Source organism: Puma concolor, chromosome D2, assembly GCF_028749965.1.
Source record: "Puma concolor isolate L17-30 chromosome D2, mPumCon1.1.hap2, whole genome shotgun sequence".
Lineage (NCBI taxonomy): Eukaryota > Metazoa > Chordata > Mammalia > Carnivora > Felidae > Puma > Puma concolor.
The window spans coordinates 56,132,728-56,153,332 of record NC_141677.1 but is presented as its reverse complement, the minus strand read 5'-3'; the positions used below and the strand labels follow the sequence as shown (position 1 = coordinate 56,153,332).

At 41.9% G+C, this 20,605-nt stretch overlaps 1 protein-coding gene and 1 long non-coding RNA gene across 5 annotated transcripts in view; one reads left to right on the top strand and one right to left on the bottom strand.

The window, feature by feature from the left end:
* The window catches only part of ENTPD1 (ectonucleoside triphosphate diphosphohydrolase 1), an 87,059-nt gene that overhangs the window by 50,251 nt on the left and 16,203 nt on the right, over positions 1-20,605 (bottom strand). The gene's annotated exons all lie outside the window — the stretch shown is intronic.
* Positions 375-20,373, top strand: LOC147576091 (uncharacterized). The gene is made up of 4 exons (XR_015241755.1): positions 375-542; positions 13,820-13,985; positions 14,371-14,445; positions 15,768-20,373. It is a non-coding gene; the product is annotated as an uncharacterized LOC147576091 (long non-coding RNA).

Genomic DNA, 20,605 nt, shown 5'->3' with positions numbered 1-20,605 from the left:
GGGTTGCTAGGTAAGATTCGATGAGCAAACAATACATAGCAGCCTATACTTCAAGAGCCTTCACTGTACTCCAGATTCTGCTCTTAGCACTTTGAATATAGCCACCCATTTAACCCTCACAACAATCCTCTGACGTAGATGTACTATTATCATCTGCATCAATTTCCTAGGGCTATCAACAACAAACTACCACAAACTTGGTGACTTAAAGCAATAGAAACTTATTCTCTCACAATTCTGGAAGGCAGAAGTCCAGAATCAAGGTGTCAACAGGGCCAAAGGCTCTGGAGGAGATTTCTTTCTTGCGTCTTCCAGTTTCTGGTGGCTCCTGGTATTCTTTGGCTTGTGGCTACGTCTCTCCAATCACTGCCTGCACATGGCCTTTTCCCCTGTGTCTGTGTGTGCTACATTTCCCTCTCTCTTCTCTTATAGGACACCAGTGATTGGATGTAGGGCCCACCCTAAATCCAGAATGAACTCATCTCAAGATCCTTAATTACATTAGCAAAGACACTTTTTCTAAATAAGCTCACAATTTACAGGTAGGTACTATTATCATCATTACTGTCACTCTACAGATGAGGAAAGTGAGTCACAGAGAAGCTAAGTAAGTTGCCCAAAGTTACACCGATGTAAATGTTGGGACCAGGAAGTAAGCACAGGTATTCTGGACCCAGAGGCCAGGCTTTTAACCACTGTCCTACCCTGCAGCACATGACTGAGGCTTAGTACAGTGCTTGGCACATAGTACTGGTGCTGTATGTGGGAGCCAGTCCCATTATCCAGAAGTGAAAAGTGACTGACTTTGATGATTTGGCTATAAGAGTGGTCTGGACTGTTGTCACAGGTGAAAACAGACAATGTTTTACCTTTAAAATAGAGTCTTTTGTCCCTAGGAGTCAGAAGCTTGGAGCTAAGTAGCAGAGACTGAGATTGTAATTCCCCAAGAAGTTAAGGGGACTTGGTCAAAGTCATACATTTTGTTTGTTGGTTTGCAGGCTCCAGGCTCTGAGCTGTGAGCACAGAGCCTGACATGGGGCTCTAACCCACAAACCATGAGATCATGACCTAAGCTAAAGTCAGACGCTTAGCTGACTGAGCCACCCTGGTGCCCCTCAAAGTCATACATACAGACATGTGGCAAATGGCAGAGAGGGTTTCGATCCAAGTCTCTCATGTCCACTCCACTGCCTCAGCCATTGCTCTGCATTAGGAACATGTAGAAATTAATTACTCAGCTTCGTTCCTTGACTCAATGCAAAAGAACACACCCCAATTTCTGTTCAAATGGAAAGATCATATTTCATCTCACACCCCCCATATTTTCCCAATTAATAAATCCGGAGTCAAATTTGAGGACAAAGCTGTTTAATTTGGTGGGGTTTTTTCCTGTGTTTTTAAGTCAAGGAAGTCAGTACAATGTCAACAAATACACAAATGCTAAAAATAAACTGAAAGGCCTCAATGATGACTAGTTAGTTAAAGGGCAAAAGGCAAAGGAGAGGGAGGGAAAACACGATTGACCCAGGCTTGGGAGACATGGGCAAGAAGACAGATCCAGAGAATAAAAGGGGAAGGGAGAGGTGGAGGATGGGAATGGAAAGAGAGGGAGAGATGATTAATTGAGTAAATTACCCATGCCCTGTCCTACTGATCCCTTGAACCACAGACTTCAGAGGAAGCTATTTGCTTCTATTTATGATCATTTATTCCTAATCTTTGAAATGTTAATTAGCTGGTTAATTTCAGCCCACAACTCTTTAGAAAAGGAGCACATTTATCTTAACAAAGTGGCTTGGCTGATCCTGAGTGAGCCCCATCTGAGGCTCAGCTTTGGGCAAGAGGAGCCCAGCTAGGGACACTCAGGCAGTGGAAATGCGAGTAGGGGTGCTGAGCTCTTCCTGCAAATTGGATTCTACCACCCCCATGTTCCCCTCTCCAAGGCTCTTGCTGTGAGCTGTGCTCTTTTCAGATTAGCAGCAAGTAACTGACTTTGCATTTGGTGTGCCTGACTGGAAAAATTGTTAATAACTGCAAAAATCAAATGCCAGTAGGGGCTCTATGTATGAGAAATAAGGAAGCAAAGGAGTCTCCTTCCTCGCTCTTCTCCTTACTTCCTCCCACCATACCATCTACCACCTCACCCACACCCCTTCTGGCCTCTCCTGAATTATTTTGCCCATAGACTGCATGGAGCACAATAAGTCTTTGTGGTCATCATGGAATCCCGTATTCAAGTATAGGGCTGGCAAGGAAGAGGGTTGTTTCCAGCAAAGTGACATCACTGAGACTGCAGACAGGAATTCCCTGTGTCCCAGCCAAAAAGTGTAACAATCTCATGTATTGATGGTCTTTGCACTAAGCACATTGCTTTCACTAAATGAATCCTCTTCCACAACTGAATTGAAGAAATGCATCCTGGGGACTCTGCCCTTTCTCAGAGCAGCTGCATTTGTCAATAAACTTTGGTTAGTTTCATCCAGTGACAAAGACTATGAAAATCTGTACTGGCCATATATCACCAGAGTAGGGGGTCAGAGGCAAGGTGGAGTAAACTGACTCACTCAGGTTACCTAGATTTACAGTCCCCTGTGTTCTATACCTTACATTCATAAATTCTCTCATTTCTATCTCCACATCTTTGCACCCATGAGATATAAAAGTCAGAAGCAACATAAAAATATTTCTGCAGCAAAATATGCCATAAACAAGGTAAAAAGTTACAAAGTACGAAAAATGTTTGTAACAGCTATGAACCAGTTAGTTTCCTTAATATATAGAGTCATTAAAAATCATTAAGAATATGATCAACCTATCTGGGGCGCCTGGGTGGCGCAGTCGGTTAAGCGTCCGGCTTCAGCCAGGTCACGATCTCGCGGTCCGTGAGTTCGAGCCCCGCGTCAGGCTCTGGGCTGATGGCTCGGAGCCTGGAGCCTGTTTCCGATTCTATGTCTCCCTCTCTCTGCCCCTCCCCCGTTCATGCTCTGTCTCTCTCTGTCCCAAAAATAAATAAACGTTGAAAAAAAAAATTAAAAAAAAAAAAAAGATACAGGCTGTCTGTAGAATATGGATGCAACGCAGAGACCACCAAAGGCATGTGTACAGCACATTCTATTGACTTCTTGCTCACACCCATACAGTCTGCTATCTTACTTGCTCAGACTTACAGAGGTAGGAGGAGTGCAGCCAGACAAGGAAACAGACTTGGGGGGCCAAAGCAGACAAGAGTGATTCCATATGCTTTCTCTTCTTTGGAGTTATAATATTGTTCTGAATGGAAGGGAAAGTGTCTCCACCTCAGCATACCACAAAAAAGGAAGCATACATTATGGTCCTTGGAAATGATGGCTAAAATAGTTCAAACTCTTTATAGAAATTCCTGAAAACCCAAGTACTCTGGGGAACACTTGAGTTGAAGAGGAAAATTTTACTCCACCTTTTGGGAAAGTCTTTGTTGCCTAGAACTGACCTCTGGGAATGACACATTGGTAGACCCATCTTTAGGGATGGGATAGTTAAGTTAGATAACAAAGAAACTATTGGGCCCACCCTCTACCTATTCTCTCAGGACTGGGTGGGGAAAGGCCACTTCCTCTCTTCTTAGATTTTTATATGGTTACTGGTATGTTCATTCCACTTCTCTTGCCTCCAGCTCTCTCCCTCCAGCATCTCCAGTGACCTGACCCGTCATGCCCCAGCAGTTCTTAAGATGTGACTTCCTCTAACTTGTTTTTTTTTTTTTTTTCTCCGTATACTCTGGGCATTCCTAAATTCCACCTCCTCACAACCTACTCCCTCCTTGATCCACCACACCTGGCTTCTGTCCCACCATCCCACTAAAGCCACTCATAGAAACAGCCAATGGATGCTTTTCAGTATTTACATTTCCTGTAGACTTTGACACTGTTAATTTCTTACTACATAAAGTCTCTCCTTTCTTGGCTTCCATGACACCAGGCTCTCTTGTAATAGTCCTCCTATTTCTCTGACCCCTGGTTTACTGGCTCTTCTTTCTCACCATACCCTTTGAATAGGGATGTTACATAGTGTTCTGAGAACCTTGGCTCATTTCATTTTATATACATACACTCAACTCAAGGGTGATGACTCTCTAATCTGTATGGAGATGACTCCCTAATCTGTATGGAGATGACTCTCTCATCTATTATCTCCAGTCCAGAACTTGCTCTTGAGCTCCAAATCTGTAATTCTAGTCACCTACTGGACATATTTGCTTTAATGTTCTACAGCCAAAATCACCACGTTTAAAACTTAACTGTCTTCCCCACACTAATTTTTCTCTATAATCTGCTCAGTGAAGGTCACCACCATACCACCATACCAGTGTCCCTAAACTCCTTCTTCTCCCTCTGATCAAGCTCCAAGTTTTTTTGATTCTACCCACTAAATATCTCTCAAATCCTTTCATTTATCTCTTCTTGCCTGGACTTCTACAACAGCTTCTATAGAGGCCCTCTCATACTCAGGCTCTTCCCCTTCCAGTCCATTTTCTACTTTAGAGCCAGCACGAACATCCTAAAAATGCAAACCTGATTCTACAATCCCACCAGTGTGAACTTCTGATTCTCTGAGCAATGTCTCAAAATAAAAGCAAAACTCTTTAACAACAGTTTGGAGGCCATGTCCCCAGGTATACTTCAAGGTGTTAGTTTCTACACTGGCCCTTTTTCATATCCTTATGCCTTACACAATGTTTCTGCTTCTTTCTTCTGTCTAAAACACTATTCTTTCCTCTCACTTCTTTTTAAATTTTTTTTTTCAACGTTTATTTATTTTTGTGACAGAGAGAGACAGAGCATGAACGGGGGAGGGGCAGAGAGAGAGGGAGACACAGAATCGGAAACAGGCTCCAGGCTCTGAGCCATCAGCCCAGAGCCTGACGCGGGGCTCGAACTCGCGGACGGCAAGATCGTGACCTGGCTGAAGTCGGACGCTTAACCGACTGCGCCACCCAGGCGCCCCTCCTCTCACTTCTTTATCTAACTATCTTCTGGGGAAATGGAGGCTGAGAGAGAATGAGCAGTTTATGTGTCACTGCTTCCAGAAAGTCTTCCTGAAAGCCTCTTGCCCTTCCTCTGCATCTGTCTCATGGCACCTGTGCACAGTGCTACAATGGCCTTTAACTTGTGTCAGTTTCCTCCATGAGAATAAGTGCCCTGAGAACACAGAGTATCTTTTAGATCTTTAGAAACCAGCAAAGGGTGTGGCCTATGTCAATACTCCATATATCAGTTCAGTTGAATAAATGAATGGATAAGATTGATTTGAATTTTTAGTATACAACATTTTCCATCAAGAAAAAGGGTGGGGGATTCAAATATTTCAAATGTTTTACTTCTCAACTCCATGGTTCTGACTATTTTTAGTGAGCTGCCAGGAAACCTCAACTTCAGTCTGCATGTACTGTAGGAAGCAAGAGGACAAATGTTTGGGTAGTAAATCCCAAATCTGGATCCCAGTGCTTAGTCATAAACTCCATGGAATACTTTCTCACTAAATTACAAAGAATAATAGCCCTAAATGATAGGTTTATAATAGAAGGAACTCCACATTTGGCTGGTTCTTTCTAAGCAAGTACGGTTAACTCTACATTGTCTCTGGCAATGAGTCATTCTGATTAAAGAGAGTATGATTAAGTAGTAATGCATCTCCTTTTTTATGACTATGTAATAATCTCATAGGATAAACTCTCAATTCTGCATCTTACTAGTTGTGTGACTTGGGCTTTCTAAACTTTCTAACTTTCTAAATCTTCATTTTCTAGACTAAAATTTTTAAAACATCCATCACTTACTTTGGGAAGTAGATGTGAAGATGTAGTGAGCGCTGTATGAAAAGAGTGATTAGAGTGATCCCAACAGACCCCATGGCCTCAGTTACTACTGTCAATGTGTGGGAAATAGTTTAACTTTAGTCCAGACATACGTATTCTTGACTTTTTGGCTCCCTCTTTGCCCTTTCAGCTTGGATGACTCACAGACACCTCAAACCCATTCTACTCAAACAGAATGCATGTTTCTCCCCTCCCCCCAAACCTGTTCTTCCTCCGACTTCCCATAGTTCAACATTTATAGTTCAGTGAACATCTCTACTGAGATCTCACCCAGTTGTGATACCAAGAACAGCATCATCCTCCATTTCTTCTTCACCCTCACCCTTCATACCCAAACAACCCATTTATTCAGGAAATTTTTCTGAGACTTTGTGTCTAGTCCTGGGTCCTGCCTCCCAAAGATTCTGATGCCTCCCCATCCCCCTCCATCACACTGCCACCTCCTTAGTCCAACCACCACCACCTCCCACAGCAGGCTCCTAACTCATCTCCCTGCATCCACTCTTGCCCCTCGACAATTTACTTTCTATACTGAAGCCAGAGTGATCTTTTCAAGGTGCCTATATGATCACATCACCCACTAGTTACTTAAAACACTTCAGAGCTTCCCATTACTTTAGAATAAAAACAGAAACCTTCATGCAAGTCATAGGTTCTGTGTGCTCTACCCTTTCTGGGTTTCTAGACTCTCTTATCACCACTCTTCCCCTCACTCTGCCTCCCCTCAGCCTCACTTCACCATTCTCCCCCTGCTACAAGGTCCTGGCACAATTTTTTTACTCTGCCTGGAACATTCTCCTCCCACTTCCTTTGTTTAGCTATTTTCTACTCAGCCTTCAGATCCCAACTGAAAGTGACTCCCTCAAGGACACCTCAGGGAACCCTTTTATGAACTCACTCTAGCAGGCACTCTGCATGACACTCGAAACTTTTCTATCACTTAAAGCTATCGTAATTAATTATCTACATACGTAAGTATTCCACCACACCAGCCTCAATGCTGGCTGCATATTAAATTCACTGGAGAAAATACCAACTCCTGCGTTCCACCCCAGACAAATTAAATCAGGATTACTGCAGATGGGGCCTACACATTGCAATCTTTTAATGGCTCCCTGGTACATCTAATGTGTAGCCGAGGTTGGGAACCACTGGTTCAGGGGGCAAGGACCATGTCTGCTTGTCCACAACTTCATCCCTAGTGCCAAGCACACAGCAGTGTGTGCACACAGTATAGGCACTCAATAAATGGCAATTGTAGTTATGATTGTTATTGTTGTGGCTGATATGGTTATGATTAAGATCGTAACTTTTTCACATTTTTGGTATCTGTGATTCTTTACCACGTAACTCCAAGAAAATAAAACTGTAGCAGCTAAATTATCTTTTAGCTGATATTATTAAATCAGCTGAATTATTAAAATTCAGCATGTTTCTTCCATTTTCCTGTCAACATAGACCTTCAATTGAGGACTGACCAGAACCTACTATACAATGGTCTCACAAGAAATCACATCTCCAAGGTGAAACAAAACACAGCATATTTAAAAATCCAATTCATATCATACAATTCCTTTTTATGTAGGTATGTATTCATAATTATAGTCATTTATATAATGACTTTCAAATTTTGTAATGACATGAATTAATTGGATTGTCCACTGCTTTATCACTCTGATTCTATTTGATTTTACTCTTCCCTGTTTGTAGTTTTTCTCTCCTGTCACATGACCTATTTTACTAAGCAAAATACTAACCCCACCCCCACCCTGGCTCGGTGGTTAGAACTGAAGTTCCTTTGGCTTGCAGTTTGCCTACGTCAAAGGGCAGGCTCTGGGCAAGTCCTTTAGAGAACATTCTAAAGACACAGTTTCTGTAATCCAGTTCTCAACCATAAACCCACTCAAAATCACCTACGTGTGTTGTTAAAACAAAACTGCTGGACCCTATGCTCAGAGTTACTGATTTACTATGTCTTGGGTGAAGCCAGAGAATTTGCATTTCTAATAAGTTGCCAGGTAACGCTGCTGTGGCTACTCCAGGAATCATACTTTGAAAACTACTGCTTTAATTCATAATGCACTCTAACTACACCCTAGTCAATGGTGGATATTTAAAAAAATAGTTGCAGAGCACTTGTGAGGCGTACTAGGGGTACAATCAGTGAAGACCATCCAATTTATTCTTTATATTTAAAGCACAACTCTAGGCATTTCTCCTATGATTTCAGAGGGATTTCCTCTGTGCTATTTTTGTAAATGACTCAACATCTCCCACCCATATTTCTCTTTTGATGAGAAAGAGATCATGAAAGCAGCATGCCTCTAGCCTGTTCTTAATAGGGAATCCCTCAGCTACCTCTAGCCTACTTTTTATTTAAAAAAAAAATTTTTTTTTTAATGTTTATTTATTTTTGAGACAGAGAGAGACAGAGCATGAATGGGGGAGGGTCAGAGAGAGGAAGACACAGAATCTGAAACAGGCTCCAGGCTCTGAGCTGTTAGCACAGAGCCCAACACGGGGTTCAAACTCACGGACTGCGAGATCATGACCTGAGCTGAAGTCGGCCGCTTAACCGACTGAGCCACCCAGGCGCCCCTCTAGCCTACTTTTTTTTTTACTTTTTTTTTTTAACGTTTATTTATTTTTGAGACAGAGAGAGACAGAGCATGAACGGGGGAGGGGCAGAGAGAGAAGGAGACACAGAATCGGAAGCAGGCTCCAGGCTCTGAGCCATCAGCGCAGAGCCCGACGCGCGGGGCTCGAACTCATGGACCCTGAGATCGTGACCTGAGCTGAAGTCGGACGCTTAACCGACTGAGCCACCCAGGCGCCCCATCTAGCCTACTTTTTAAAGGCAGCCCTTGTTCACTATCCCTGATGCCAGCCAGATTTGGGAAGTCACCTTCGAGATTGTTTAACATCATGGTGAGAGGGGGACTGAAATAACAGTGAGGGAACTTCTAGGAAGCTCTTCAGAGAAACAAGGTTCAAAATCACTCTAAGAGGTTTCAGCAGGGATTTGGGAGAGAGGTAGGGTAAGGGATTCGCAGGCAGCCTAAAGGAAGTAAGCCCAACACTAGCACCCCAGCAAGATGCCCGGCAAGCAAGACCCCGTGACGGGAACCAACAGCTAGAGGGAGCATGAATTGTAACCTCCGCTGATGCTCGCTATGCCAGTATGACCCACTCAGATGTATACACAACACAGCTTCACTCTGCGAGGGGGAGGGACTAAGATAAGAAAAGGTCTCTTGTGCTGTCCTCATTTAGGGGCCAGGGGGCAATTTTAGGATGATCAACCATCCCAGTTTTCCTGGGACCATCCTGAATTTAGCTTCTTCTTCAGACCCCCATGTTCTTTAGTCATGCTCTCATCCCCTCTACCATTCTCACTCAGCCTCATTCTTACCTTCTTACCAAAGACAGGGGCACCCCCTCTTCTAAGATGCACTCTCTCCTTGTAGCCTCTGGCATTTTCAGTCTCGCTTAATCAATTCTCTTTTCTTCCCTGAGCTCAGTTTTGTGTCTGACTTCACTGTCATCTTTAGGCTTTCCACCATTTTGACTTTTTAATACTCCATGAATGTGGTACATATTTTTCAGATCAAAAAAAAATCTCAAAGTGGAAAGAAGCTTAGAGTTCATGCACTCCAAGGTTCCCAGCCCCAAATGCATAGGAGAATCTCCTAGAACTTTTTCCAGTCCCATCCAGAGAAACTGCATCAGAGTCTCTGGGCTTAGGACTCAGGCACTAGTCATTTTTAAAACCCCTCAGGTAATTCTAATGTGCAGCCAAAGTTTCAAATTGCTTCTAAGCAGAAAATCTACTTCTACGGAATTCTTGAAAGCTGGGTATTTAACCTCTGCAGTATCCTTCTCCACTGACAGAAATACATGTCCATGTAGTGCATGCTTTTGGCAGACATGGCTAATCTCTAGGAAGCTCTTTTTTTTTTTTAATTTTTTTTTTCAACGTTTATTTATTTTTGGGACAGAGAGAGACAGAGCATGAACAGGGGAGGGGCAGAGAGAGAGGGAGACACAGAATCGGAAACAGGCTCCAGGCTCTGAGCCATCAGCCCAGAGCCCGACGCGGGGCTCGAACTCAGGGACCGCGAGATCGTGACCTGGCCGAAGTCGGACGCTTAACCGACTGCGCCACCCAGGCGCCCCATCTAGGAAGCTCTTTATCACGATGCAAGTTTTGTTTCATTCCAACTCCCACCCACTGATTTCAGCTTTAAGCTATGATGCAATGCAGTATGTTTACTTCTCTTCATTAACAATTTTAATCCACAAAGATACCCAGTTTCCCATTCTTGAGGACAAATAACCCCAGTTCCATTAACCACATTTACAGATCTCATGTCTCACCTTGCCAGATCTCATGTCACCCTAATTACCCACTACTAGATGCCCTCTGGTTTGTTAATGTCTCTCTCAAAACACACTGCTCTGGGGGCACCTGGGTGGCTCAGTCGGTTCAACTTTGGCCCAGGTCATGATCTCATGGTTCATGGGTTCGAGCCCCGTGTTGGGCTCTGTGCTGAGAGCTCAGAGCCTGGAGCTTGCTTTGGACTCTGTCTCTCCCTTTCTCTCTGCCCCTCCCCTGCTTGTGCTGTCTTTCTCTCTCTCAAAAATAAATAAACATTAAAAATAATTAAGACAAAACACTGCTCTGAACTGAGGACAGTACTACAGAGAGAGTGAAGTTATTATATCCTTGATTTGGAAACTTAACTTTAATTGCTGCCACCTAGTATGACTAGTTGCTTTAGATACTCATATTGAAAACTGTGGTCCAGTAAAACCTACAGATCTTTTTCACACAAACTATCTCCATGTCAGGATTCTCTCTTGGGGTGTGTATATCATTTAAATGTCAGCCTTATGGCTCCAGCCCATCTTTCTGGTTTGATGACACTTGATTCTTTTATGTAATATATTGCACTCTCACTAAAAGCTGTGTATTACTGGCAAATTTGCTAAATGTGCTTCCTATGGTTTCATCCAAATCATTGATAAAATGTGCCAAATAATACTAGGACAAGTGCAGAACCTTGTGGTATGTTCCCCTATAACCTTTCCTCAAGGTGGATTTCAAACCGTTTGTCAACATGATTTAGCCATGATTCACACTAATACCAATCCTCTGAGTTCATTCTTATCCAATCCATGTTTCTCCAACTCATCTTTAAGCATATCATGAAAGACTTTGTCATACGTCTTTCTCATACTGTTGTATATTATACGTTTTTCTCATACTGAAGTACTTACAAGTAAAATGATATTATATCTGGGATTTGCTTTAAAGTATTCCAATACCAACAATAAAAAGACCTGGTGGAGGGGAGAGCAACAGGGAAAACAAAAATCTCAGAATATTGATAGCTGTTGAAGATGGGTAATGGGTATATGGAGGTATATTATTCTTTTTGGTTTTGTTTTAAATGTTCTATAAAAAATTTTATGAACCTCTTGCTGAAATAAAATACACTATTTCTATGAATTTGAGAGACTTCCAAATTCATTAACTCTAACATCCTCCTACGCATGTTCCTAATTGGGGCAATTTGATATAACTTGATTTAATAAATCCATGCCAGTTTCAAGTGATTGGGGCTTTCTTTTTTAGTTGCTAACAAATCTTCCATATTTATTTTAAGACTTTGCCAAGAATCAACCTCATGTGGAGTTTCCTGAACCTATCCTCCCCATATTTTATGATTTAGGTTACTAACTCTGAGAACTTAAAGACCATCATGTCTATAAAGTTCTTTAAATTCATTTAGAAAAATCATGGACTCTCTTAATAACTTCTCCTCTGTTTCAATGACTTCTTAATGAGGTATGTTTCACTTTGAATTGACTGAACTGCATCTTTCTAGACTCAAGCAAAATAGAAGTTCAGAGGTTCCAATTCTTTTGCATAATCATTACCATTGTGAATCCCTCTTCCTGTTCATGTCTTGTACTGAACCGTAATCAAAATAACTTTTTTTGTTATCTTTAGCATTTTTTCCTGCACGCCTCATCTCCAAGTGATACTTAGCCCAAGGGATGCTACTTTTAAAAGAATTCTCCTAGCTTCTAAACGTTCTTCTCGACTACTTGCCATCTTTTTTCTCTATTGTACAAATCCTTGGGCCGGGGGGGAGGACTTTATTTTATAAAAGCCATGGTGATCATAGAAATTTTGAGAAAATGGAGAAATATATAAAATAAAATTAAACTCACCCCTAATTTCTAAACTCCTTATTAAGGTCCCTCTGGTCAAATAAGTATTTTAAATGCCTTTCACTTCCCTTACCCATTAAGATTACTTCTGATCACATAATCTGATTGCTCAGTTAGTTGGTTATATCACTTTTAGACTCCTATCCTTTTGAGCCATATTCTTTAGCAAATCTGACCATGAGATCTCACCTATCATTTTTCTGATTTTTTTTTAATCCTTCTTCCTAAAAATTGAGGCCAACTGCTGGTTGCCTTGTTTTCCTCTTTCAAGATTATTAATGCCTAAACCAACTATTCATTTCTCCTACTTCTTAGCCATATCTTTCTTTTGAATCAGAATTAAATCAAAGAAGATGGAAGAAGGGCACTAAAATCCTCCTCTAACTTGCAAAAAGTATCTATGAGGAATATTAAGAATTTTTCATATATTTTTGGAAAATTAGATTTCCAATCAATATCTAGGTAAAGTTACAGTGTTTCAAACTTTCATAATTGAAAGGGGTTGGGTGGGGGGTAATGAAGGAAAGTGTTGCCAACATCTACTGTGATCTTCATGCCAAGCACTGTACTAGGCACACCACATAAAAATTTTTTTTCTCATTTAATACTCTTAAAGGAACTATAAGTTAACTACTGTTTTAGTTCCTGTTTTACAGATAAGGAAAACGCAAATGAGACAGATTAAGCAACTTCCCCAAGACCAAGCTGGCATAGTATCTTTGAAATACTAATTATTAGAATATCTGGTTTGCAAAGACCTCCTTTAGTTAGAAAACTCCATTCACAGTTTATTTTGCTTCTGTCTTTGCTTTTTTTTTTTTTTTTTTTAAATTTTTTTTTTTTTCAACGTTTATTTATTTGTGGGACAGAGAGAAACAGAGCATGAACGGGGGAGGGGCAGAGAGAGAGGGAGACACAGAATCGGAAACAGGCTCCAGGCTCTGAGCCATCAGCCCAGAGCCCGACGCGGGGCTCGAACTCACGGACCGCGAGATCGTGACCTGGCTGAAGTCGGACGCCCAACCGACTGCGCCACCCAGGCGCCCCCTGTCTTTGCTTTTTAATGGAAATACTTCATCCAAAGCTTCCACCTGACTAGGGTGGTTTTATCTTATACAACAATGTCGGTTTTCACTCTCCCTCCTTTGTTCTCATCCAAAGCCCTGCAACAAGCTTCCAATCTCATGCTTTTGTATTTTCATACAAACAATATCTTAACATTCCCTCCCTATTCTAAAACATTTATGACTTTAAATAAGAAATAGAACTGACTGCCTCCAATCAGTTAGGAGACCCACCCTTCTAAGCCCTGTGACATGTGGAGCTTCATGTTTAGGTAGAGTAAAAGTATATTTATTTCAATAGGTTAAACTTTGATTCGAAAAAAAAAAATGAAGATGGTCAAAAGAAAGCTTGAAATTCTAGACTCATCAAATTTCCTTAAAAGTTGTATCAATGAAATGGGGCGCCTGGGTGGCGCAGTCGGTTAAGCGTCCGACTTCAGCCAGGTCACGATCTCGCGGTCCGTGAGTTCGAGCCCCGCGTCAGGCTCTGGGCTGATGGCTCAGAGCCTGGAGCCTGTTTCCGATTCTGTGTCTCCCTCTCTCTCTGCCCCTCCCCCGTTCATGCTCTGTCTCTCTCTGTCCCAAAAATAAATAAACGTTGGAAAAAAAAAAAAAGTTGTATCAATGAATCATAGATGTATTCTCCTTTTTTCTCTCTCAGCCCTTTTCCTGGAAATTAATGCAGCTTATTATGCTTCACATTGGAAGAGGCAAAGAGCCATAGCCTCACACCTTTCCATGAATTATTCTAAAGTTGGCAGCAGACTACCTAAATGAAAAAGCAACAGTAAAACAACACCCAGAGGTTACAGGAGCTGGGATCTTGAGTAAGTCACATTCTCAGTCTTTGTTTCTTCAACTGTAAAAGGAGGATTAACAGTACTATCTATTTGATGGAGTTGCTAAAAGAATTAAACTGAATAATCTTTAAGAAACTCGCATATGAACTGTAAATTCAATGATTATGATTATTATGATAATGATGATTATAGCTTGCAAGGCCATAACTGCATTTTGAATCAATGTATAAAATCAAATATGCAAATGCGCAATACCCAAGTAACCAGAGGCTTTTTACATCTGTAAATGGTGTTGAAAAGTGTTTTAATTTCCCAAATTTCCAGGATTCTTCTTTTTCTCATGATAGAAAAGTCTAGGGTGGGTACAAAGATTCCTGTCACTTCACCATTTGCTGATACTTTTTCTCACTAGACTTGGTGGTTTGGGAACCAGGTTTTGCTGCTGACAGTACACTGGAAGCCAGAATCTAGGACTGAGCCTGGCTTGGTGAGTATCAGTCCTGGGTCACCCTATTCTTCGGAAAGCAACATCAGCTTCAAGTTCTAGAATTAGGGTTCGCCTTCTCAGGCAAAGAAAGGGGATGCTGTAGGGAGGTTAGGGAAACCCACACCTTCTCCCTCCCCTGCTGATTCTGCCCTTCCTCCAGGCTTGTCTTGCAGGCTCCTTTCAGGGCAATATGGAAGTCCTTGGGCTCAAAGTACACTCTCTACTCCACTGCTTCTCATTCTCATTTCCAATTCAGGGGAGTAAAGAAATGCTCTGGGGCCTTAAAGTGGAAGGGAGTTGTGTGGTTCTTCACACCTTAACGTGAAATGTTGAGATGGACTGTGTTCCCCAAACCTGGCTGTGGAAAAGCTGAATAGAAAGAACATGGGTTTGGAGGCAGTATAGGAGGAGGGCAAGGGACAAACTATCCCTTGGGATGGGCTGGAGGAAAGGGACTTTGGCAGCACCCAGGCACTGGGCAGCAGGGTGGGAGGACATAAGGCTCAGGATATAGAAGAGAGGTCCAGAAATGAAGCTCTTAGATACCACATCCACTTCACCAGCACCCAGTTTTACCAAGTACCCACCCTGTCTCCTTCCTGCCTCCTTGGATGGAAAGAGCAGCACTGGAAAACTCTCAGTTTCATCCTCACAGTTACCATTTGTTATGTGCTTGCTGGGTACCAGGCACTATGCTAAACACTACGTGCACCGTCCATGAAATCTTCACAACACTATAGATATCATTAGGCCAATTTGCACTTGAGGAAACTGGGGGTCAGATGTTTAGTAATGTGCTCATTGTCACACAGTAAGTGCAGAGCTGGAATGTAAGCACAAGCCTGTGTGATGGTGGGAACACTATGCTCTTCATTATTAGGAGGAACTGACACTCATTTAACTCTTCCCTTTTCTATCTCCTCCTACCCGTCCCCCCACCTACCACCTACCCACTTCCTTCAGTCAAGTATGGCCAGTTAACATGGCCATCTTCTAAGAAGGTCACCACAGGTGGTTTCTGCCTCATAAATGTCTAGGTTGGGTTTTGTGGCTGCTTTTCATGTCCTGTGACCTTATGATCTTGGCCACAATAGACTACACCAACAACCACTGCTTGAGCCACGGTTGGGCTTGCATTACCTCATTTAGCCCTCTGAACAAACCAATACAAAATTAATCATATTGTACTGGTTGAGAACACTGACTCAGAAAAGTTAAGTTACCTACCTGCGGTGATGATATAGCTAGTAAGAGGCAGAACTAGGATTGGAGGTTTGGTTCATCCAAATGCTTGAACATTCGGCTCTACCTCTTTTTCTTAGGAGATCAATGGAGTTGGCCTGGAACAAGAAAACCTCTCGAATACAATTTGTGACAATAGAAGGGAGTTTTCCAGCCAGTGCAGCCTGTGCATCAGGAGACACAGAGACAGAATCAAAGAAGAGCTGAGTTTTGGCAATGGAAGAGAAATCAGGGAGGATGACTTCCACAGTGGCTGCCCAGTCGTGTGGGCTGGCACTATGCCCTCATTAAAGCAGTTCCTGCCAGCTTATATGCAGCAATAGAGTCTGTTACCTGTGTTTTCTGACTTCTCCAAATGGGCCTGTCAGCCCCTATCACTCCAGATAACCTAACCCAGTCCTTGTCACCTATGCCTCACACATATCCCTCCCTTAGGCTTAAACTCCCAATAACACACCCCATCACTATCTTGTCCTGTGGGAATGGAGTGGCATGAGTCTTGGAGCCCTGTAGACCCTGATGCTTGAATCCTAACCCCACTCTGACATCCAGCTTTACTTCTTTCCCCAAGTAACTCTTTCCTTCCATTGTCTGCCAGCTCCAAGAGAAAGAGTATTAGGCCTAGGGGTGCTTTCCAACAGGCCCTGAGTGTTTGGGGTGTACATCAAATGTTTTCTGGGGGAACAGCAAGTCAAATGCCGTATGCAACTCAGAAGGCCATACAAGTACAGAACCTCCATATCCTGGGTCCACCAAGGCCTTGGAGTGACTGGGGAATGAAACTAGAATCCTCTTCCAGGCCTTCAAACCCCACACTTAGTCCCACTGTCTGCACGAGACATCAGAGCTTACAGAAGTCCCCTTGTCTCTGAGGTTGACCAGAGGAACAAGCTGCTAGTGAGTATCAGTGCTAGAAATGCTGGCAACAAGCAGCATAGGACACTTTTTTTTTTTGAGTTTTATTTTTTTATTTTTTTAATATGAAATTTATTATCAAATTGGTTTCCATATATCACCCAGTGCTCCTCCCAATACATAGGACACTTTTAATGCTCCTATAAAGCATGTGTATTCTGAGGAACTTACACTCCTGAGCAGCTGGGGCTACATCTGTAAATGTCACACATAATGAGCTGTTCCAAGAAAGATCCAGGAATACAAAAAGCTTGATTTCCTGGCTCCAGTGCCTCCCCTTGGAAACCTTCTCCTCTGAGGACAATTTGGCAAAAGGTCAAATTGGTACCTTGACCTTTACACACACACACACACACACACACACACACACACACACACACGCGCGCGCGCGCGTGCATACGCACAGAGAGAGAGAGAGAACAAGAAAATCACTTGGTTATATTAAGCATCCCATCACATTCCTCTCTCAGGAAGGCAGGATATAGTAATCAGAAACAGACAAAAAGAAAAAATAATTGACAAGGCACCTGTTTTTTTTACATAGATCTACTTCTTTCTAACTCTCTTGCAGGTTCTCTTGCTGTTCTATTACTTGGTAACCAATTGCCCCAGCTCCAAATCTGTTCCTCCTTTCCATAATCATAATATCTAGAAGTTGAGTTCCCAAGGCAACCACAAATATTTGTTATTCTTTCTGCCATGTGATTTTCCCTAAAAATAAACTCAGATATTTTTCCTACCATCAAAATGCCATGAAGAATGTTAATGGATATTGCTTTTTTATGCATACCTGTGAAATAAAGAAGGTGTAATGCTGCTTAGGCAAAATTTCCAGAAATACTGTGAAAGTCCTAAAGTGGAAGATAATATAAAAGCTGGGGTGTTAGATTGTTCTATCTTTAAAATGGAACAAGGCATGGGGGAAAGGATTAGAGCAAGCTGTTATACATATGTTCATGCACCCAAACAAGCAGAATTTTTTTCCTTTTTAGAAAGGAAATAGCTGAGTGCCTATTTGCTCTGAGGTCTCATACAGATTTCCTTCGAAATGTCCCCTTGATGTGCCAGCCAAGGACTCCCAGAGATCTCTATTTGAAGCCAACAGAACTGAAACCAATTAACAAACAAATTTGTTTTCTGTTCACATGTGTCTCTGGGGTGGGTGACCTTTCAGAAATCATGGATAAAGTCTCCATTTAAGGCTCCAGCACAGTAATGACCCCACTACACAAATCATTGTGGCTTAAGGGGCTTCCAAATTAAAGGAGGTCTTGCAAATGGTAATGTCACAATGGCAATAGTGATAGAAAACTTTACATTTCAATTATCTCAACAACAGTTTGCAAACGCATTTATGTTCCCTCTCTTTTTGATCCTCAGAGAAACTCCCTAGGACGGACACACACACACACACACACACACACACAGAGTTCCATTTTACAAGTAAGCAAAAGCTGAGGCTGAAGAGCAAGGACACTTGCCCCACCTATATGCTACTGGGTGTACAACTCAACCAAGTCTTCTACTTCCAGTCCCATGTCTTTTTATCCTGAATATTCTTTATGCCTCCACCTCACCATACCTACTATCATCCAAGAATCCTGAAACCAGTAGAATTTGTGATACAGAGGACCAGGAGTTAAACAGGCAGACTTAAGAGTTCTTAGAGAAGCAATTCATAAATAGATAAAATAATGGCAAAACTGTGGGGGGTGGGGCGGGAAGAAAAAACAAAGCTGAGATGAACTAATGCAGGATGCAGTCACTAACACAACAGGGAAAATTCTCTCTCCCTCCTTCATATCCTCTCTGCTCATGACTGTCCTAAGACCTCGGACTTCCCCCAAATGGCCCTATAATAACCCTTTCCTCCAATATTGGAAAGTCTCTTAAAATATTTGGCTAACCTTGATTGACCAAATGCAGGTTTCCAATTTTTCTTAGAACTACCATATTAGTACCAGTCATATTCATGTCACTATTTCTTTTGACACATGTTCTTTAAACAACATGGTCTCTGAATCCTTTCCCATTCTGGACATACCCACCCACCCAGTTTGTCAACATCTCACTTCCAATGTGATGCAGAAAGGGAATATACCGCCCATAGTGATTTCCAGTTCTTTACTCAATGAATCAATTAAAAGTAAACAAATTTGCACTGAATCATGAGGGAACTTTTTGAGTGGTGGAAATACTCTATATATAGCTTGATGGGTCAAAAAGTGTTGTTGTAGGGATAAATGAGATAGTGAAAGTCAAGCACTTAGCATAGGTCTTGGCACAATGTAAGTCCTTTTATGAACCACTCCCTGCAAATCAATGCCTTCATTGCACTCTCTCAGAAGTATTATCTTCAGTTCAGAGCAATGTATTTTTTTAAGTTTATTTATTTATTTTGAGAGAGACAGAAACAGCATGAGCAGGGGAAGAGCAGAGAGAGAGAGGGAGAGAATCCCAAGCAGGTCCACATTGTCGGTGCAGAGTCCGATGCAGAGCTCAAACTCACAAACCACGAAATGATGACCTTAGCTGAAATCAAAAGTCAGACACTTAACCAGCTGAGTCACCCAGGCACCCCCAGAGCAGTGTATTTTGAGACAGACAATAAATTGGAGGGCAGAAGTTTCAAAGGAGAGACAGAAGCTCCTACTCACAAAAGTTCCATTAGCAATTTGTCCCTCTCTGTTTGCGCCTGTCCAGCTTTGCCCTACTCTGGTGAAGACACAATAGGTTTATCTCTTGAGGATCAACTCCACCTAATTCCTACAGTATATTGGGAATTTCTTCACCACAATGGGAGAGCATCTGAAAACCCATGTTGCTTCCATGCCTTGGGTCAAGTGTCCTGCAAAGAATTTAACCACCCCTTTGGGAGAATCTGGGCAAACCTCCTTAGGTAAATTCATCATAGAGTACATTAGAGTCTGGCCACCCAGTTCCTGGTCCTTGCTTCATTTCCACCTTAGGATTAGAGTCAGACCACAGATGTTGACCAAATTGGTAGGGGAGTGACCTTGTATGCTGGTTTCAGTCCACTACTTTCATGTAGGATCTGAATTCAGTTTCCAGTGACCTCAGACAGACGTTTCTGCCCAATGACCTGGCAACAGACCAAGGATGTACTTCCCAGATGCCCCTGCAGCTGGACCCCCACCTTGGATCAAAGCCCTTGAATACACCCATGGTCTGGATCAAACATGACTTTATTTGTCTCCCTTGGACACAATGACCTGAGCTACCTACAGCAACTTCCTTTTACTCTCCCCATCTACAAAGAGCTTCAGGTACATGTCATATCTATGGATGTTCCATTTAGAACACTGACAATGAGATGAAAACATTACAAAGAGCAAACATATGAGCTCATAAAGCAAAGCAACCTATTGAAGATTTAAACAGGGACAAATTTATTGAAGATGTATGGGGCAAATAGGCCTCAAAACTTTAATAGACCTAAAAACTTTACTAGTGACTGATATCTTATAATTTCATTCATTCATTCATTATGTACTCATTTATATATTCACGCTTGCACTGATTTGAATAACATTTGATTGTCTGGAATGTGCTTGGTACTGGATATATAAAGTATGAATAAAACTTTATAAGATATATAAGATATACATAAGTATGTATAAGATATATATAAGTATTAATAAGATATATAAAGTATGAATAATCCCTGCTCTTAAAGAACTGTAAGAATTAATGTTCAGAATGTCAATGTCATCGCCTTGATCTGTCAAATAAACGTTTTTATCCTTGGTATGCTCTGTTAAAAGAAACAGATGTAATACACCTCAGTAGGTTATATAAGATAATTCCATTCAATAATATTAGCTATAATTAGCACAAAATGTAATGTGTGAGCTTCAATTCTCTAGGTAACAGCATTATCAGCCTTGAGCGTGGCGTTTCTAGGACTGTATCACACCTTTGGCCTTCCTAGCTATATGGTATTGGCCTCACTTCCTCAGTTTTAAAACAGGAATAACAGCAT